We start from the raw sequence: 5,559 nt of genomic DNA on the forward strand, positions 1-5,559 counted from the left end.
TATTTCACGGATAAAATTTTTGCTGGTGACCCCCAAAACTGCGAAATCAGTGAAAATTTTCACCCTCGAAATATTTAGGCTATATGGTAGCTTTAAATTGATGGGTAATAATTAATAAACCTATCAATCACATTGATTGATAATTGTCAGTGTATTGCATGTTCCTAATTTGAGTCACGACCAATAATAAGTTTGTAATGATGGAGGTTGACATGGGAGCTGCCATTTTTTTTGTCACAGCTGATGTAGCGTGGATTTGTCAACATTTCCTTCTGTCAAAATTTCCTGTTGTATGGCAGTATGTCAAGTCAATCATACAACTACCAGTTCTATTATAGAAAGCATGCAAAAGTACAACATGTATACATATAGTTAAAGAGATGCCAGTAGGTGAACTGGTTGTTATGGTCTAGTATAATGTAGTTATGTGGGACACAAATTATATGTGGAATGGGCTGTGTCTCATGGGTAGATATTGGCTGCATTATCAATTGCTAGTATAAAGGCAGTTTATACCAACAAGGTTGAGGATATCTAGTGGACAGATGAAACCTTTCCAAGTATGTACAATCTATATACGGAAGATGCAAACTCTAAACTTTGTAGACCAAAAGCTGTTCCTTTGCTATTACTGGGTCAGTGGGAACACCTATAGCACCTAAGCAACATGGTAGTCTGTGGGGTCTTCAAGAGAGACAAGCAAGTTAATAGTAATAAACACAAACCAGGCACCATTTAAGTACTGGTGAAGTTCATACCTCCTCGGAAGACACAAGCATGCTCCAGAGCCAAGAAATGTCTTAAACCTCTATCACAAGATTGTACCTAATTTGGAATTTGGTTTCGGTAATTTAGCAATGATGAGCACAGGCACCATTGTTGCTCATTTTGACTCACCCTTGCATGAAAATAATCTATGGAGATCTTTTAGAGATGTTCTTTGGTGTAGACTGTCACATATCATTAAGATCAACATTCTACGTTTATTAGTCACTGACAACAACCATATTGGGACCAATCTACCAAATAAGGGTATCCTATTCTTGCTGCCAGTTATTGTGTTTGTACCATTGGATAAATTCGATCAAGCACAGTACAATTCATGCATGCTGTATAGAACAATATAAATTGAATATATACAACATTAGCTATCTGGAGAATACAATTAGTCTGTTCATATACTACTACAATACAATCCATTTGTCATACAATAGTGTTTAGCAATGGAAGGGCAGATGATCTGGGAGGAGGTGGTAGTTCCAAGGAACTCCGGAGAGGGCTTGACTACTTGTTGGCTGAATCATTTGATATTATTTTTGAAGTCAAGATCAGTTGATCATTAAAGAGAACAGTAATTTTTTTGGTCCACTCAAATTACTTGCCAGCCATCCAAAACTGGTTCTCAAGCACCTTTAATAATTTTCACATAATACTTTCAGCTCTCATAACTATTGTAACTGCTTGGTTAACTGAGACTTCATATCAGTGTCAAACAATGGACAGGATCACACCAAGAATTTATAATATAGTAGTGGGCCCACTACTATATTATGAACTCTTGATCACACTTACTCATAGCTAGCTAGCTAGACTAAAGGCTGTACTCGGCCAGTCAGGGTGGTGGAACCTCCTTCTCAAACGTCTGGCATCCACCTCTACAATGGATGCAATAAATTGTGAATCATACATGTAGACACTGAATGCAAACCTTAATCATATCCAATTATAGCAATATAATTTTATCTATATCATTTAGTAGTGCTGTCTACAAGTGCATTTGCCCAAATACCAAAACCATGCACTGCACACACATCACACTCGTACTACATGTATTTATGTATAGATAAAGCACCACTTTGGTTTATAGAAAGTACAGCGGTTTTTTTTGTGATCTTGCTGTTTTGAAATACGCATGCGTGAATTTAAACCAGCTGTATAAGCTGTTTAAAAACTGTGACGTATTTCTGGTGAGCTTTTTAATAATGCACAGTTGTATTATCACAATTCTACAACAATAATCTTCAGCCCTGATTGGTTTGAATTCAATTGTGACAGTTTAAAAGTACACACAAGCATATTAAAAACAGAAAGATTACAAAAAACTGCTGTAATAATGCACGCATGAGACTAGTGTTAATAATTCGAGAAGAGATACACAGTAAGAATACAAGTCATACAATATTTATGGGACTGTGACAGTAGCCATAAAGGTTGTACTGCTGATGCTTGTATGCATTAAAATGTCTGCACATATAGTACTAATGACCTGGGACTGGGCTCGGTGACCCTACTGATAACATGACATACAGTTTAATACAATTATATACTGTGCATTATTTTTAGTTCTAGTCAGACTCAACCTCAACAAGCTAGTATATAAGTTTGTAAACATGTGACACCACACACAACCCAACTTTATAAAAAAGGTGTTCTAGTAATAACATCATGCAAGTGAGAGTAATTATGATTTAGGGGATATAATTATGTCACTTACAATGATATTCACGCCATGCTAATACGAAGTAATTTATTAGCTTACATTCTTATGGATCATATATTTGGAGATGTTGGGTATTTGTTAAATGATTATTTAGCATTTTGGAAGAAAGGGTTCTCTCCATTTAAACACCTAGATGAGGTTTATGTATACTCCACTTTGTATCGTGTGATATGTTATATGTAGTATTCTGCTGCGAGGGTGATATTTTTGTTATTACATGAGTGTGAAGCAAAACTGAGGACAAGCGTAATAACAATGATATCATCGGACTATTTTATATGGGAATGCACAACAGTTTTTGGATATTGCCTGCTTTGTAGTAATTTCTAATTCCTGTCTGAATTTAGCTTTGTGGCTACTAGATAGACACTATAATATTATACAGGCTATAAACTGTTGCGATGGATGTTTTTACAAAGCAGCAGTTTCCAGAAGTATGATTTTCCTTTGTCTGGGGTTGGTGGAGTGGCATCATGTGGCATGTAAGGGCTAAAAAGTGGTGAGGATTGCTCTCAAGGTAAAATGATGGAGCCAGAAGTTATTGGAACAAGTTGGCTCTTCACCATACTGATTGGTAGAGCAAGTGAAAAAATTAACACAGACTGTTTCTTGACATTTGTTTAACTTATCGTAGCAATATAACCATTTTGTCATAAGATTTAGCAGGCGTGAGTGCTGTACTGGTGTTTAACATTTCTGCATTTGGCTTCTTGCTCCATTGCTAAATAATACCATTCAAGGTTGATATTATGTCACAAACTAGTCACCACAGGGTGATAAGTTAGTTATCACTAACTTATTGCACAGTAGTAGAGCCGCTCTGTTTGGTTGTATGGTAGTTATCTGTTATGACACTAGATTTATTGACATTATATTTCATTCTGCTTGATGCAATCATAGATAATACAGTACAAGTAGGGATTCGCAACAGTGACGTCACTACGGACAATCATTGTTATGGGTAGGGTGGCGATATCTCACCAACTATACTTTGTTTCTTCTTGAATTTACCTTGACAGTTTCCTATTCACTATTAGATTAAGTGAGTGTTATCAAATCACGGCGGTTTGCAGCCAGTTTGTCTCGGAGCTTCTTCGCTGTGGTTGCTCAGGCGTGGCACCAATAATTTTGTGGCACTATTACTAAGAATTGTGACAAGGTATGAGAATATTTTAAGCATCAACTAAGTCCCCAATGACTGAAGATTTGTATGAAGGTTATATTTTGCAAAGCGATGCTGATTCTGAGCCCGTAACCAAGACCCATCAAACCCGTAACGAGGATTGTCCGTACATAAAACTATTAGTTCCTACGGAAATGACGTCACTGTTGCGAATCCCTGTACTATATTATCTCTGATGCAATCCATGCCTGGATCCTCTGTAGGCCAGAGTAGTCTTGTACCAAGACTGCTTTATCTCTTTTGCGTTTGGGTGGGGGAAAAGGGTCCAGTGTAACTCCAATAGCTATTCGTTTTGAATCCCCAGATTCTGGGGATTGTTTAAAGGGCTGCAAACAAGCCACTACTAATGAACCAAAAGTGATATCTTTGTACAAGATTGTTAATAATTTAGCAGAAATCAACACAATGACATTCTCTTTCCCTGACCACCTATTCATAATACAAGAGGTGAGATTTTTACCACCTCCCATCAGAATCAACTCCTACCACTACTCCTTTTTCCCTTCAACAATTTGACAATGGAACAATCTTATGGAAACTTCCAGAATGTGTAATTAATGCATCGAGTATATAGGATCTTTACTATGTAATTTATAAGTACAGTAAGCTTTTATACTCCATTTTGAGGTCTTCACAGTAATAACAAAGTTAAACTAATGCTTTCGCTGCAAACAAGCTGCGAAAAAGTAAAAATAATGTTTTCCCCCCTACCCAAATACAAACGGAAAAAAAGTGGTCTGGGTACAAGACTAAGGTCAGAGCACAATCTTGGGATCCTTATATATTTTACAGCCACTCTGAGTATAGTGTGGAATTGTCTAGTGAAAGCTAAACTCAGGTAAACTGCTATAAATATAGGTAGCTACAAACAGTACCATAAAAATTTATGAATTTGAGCACAATACAAAAATTAAGCAGCACAATAATTTCTTGCTTTCCCTTTAAGGTATAGTTCCCCCCTTAGGCCACTATTCGGTGATTATTAGTTTCTCATCCAGCCTTTCTAATTATTATGATGCGGGCGGGAGGGTATTACCATTATGCCATTATTTTATAATATTAACACACTGATGTACAGACCTTGTCCAAATTGTCTTTCTTTCTTACTACAAACATTTCCTTCACCAGCTGATTCTACTTTTCGTGATCACCAACTGTTTTTTGACAGTCAATTGAAAGCCCTGCTTTGATGAAGTCGATAGAGCACGATTGCAACTGGCACTGCAGCAATTTGCTAAGGAAACAACAGTTCTCCTGGCGATATATAGCGCATTGTAGTGTTCATCAACAACATGTCATAACAGTTTGGTATCACGTGTTCTTCTTAGCATGCACAGAGTAAATAATGGCTTACCATGCGGTAGGCTAAGAAGGATGCGGGCGGTGGATGAGAAACTAATAATCACCAAATAGGGGCCTTAGGTATAGTAACTTCTTGTTTGTCTGACTGTTTTTTTCCTAGGTGGGAAACCACCCCAACACAATGTGGTCTGGGCAAGACCTGCAAGAGACTATCTAAATAGTACTCAACATAGGCTCTTGTGAATGTGGCTGCTAAGTACTGGCCTAAAACATTAACAGACAGTAGATTACTCAATAGTTTAGAGCAGATCGCATGCCCTCTATGTATTATATCCCACTAGGGACCTGTGAGAAGGCTAGGCCTGTAAATACAGGGTTACTCAATAGCCAGGCGCTTATTGAAGTACTGCGCTTACAATTAGACTGGTAACTATATATACAAAGTTTATAGTTTAAGCTAAACACGAGTACTATGAATTACTCACATATAATAGCTGTCCAGCAACACACGAACTTCCCAGCGCCTCCATTTGTTGCGTAAGCGCATCTACAGAATTAATACTGTATCATTCAC

Source organism: Dysidea avara, chromosome 7, assembly GCF_963678975.1.
Source record: "Dysidea avara chromosome 7, odDysAvar1.4, whole genome shotgun sequence".
Classification (NCBI taxonomy): domain Eukaryota; kingdom Metazoa; phylum Porifera; class Demospongiae; order Dictyoceratida; family Dysideidae; genus Dysidea; species Dysidea avara.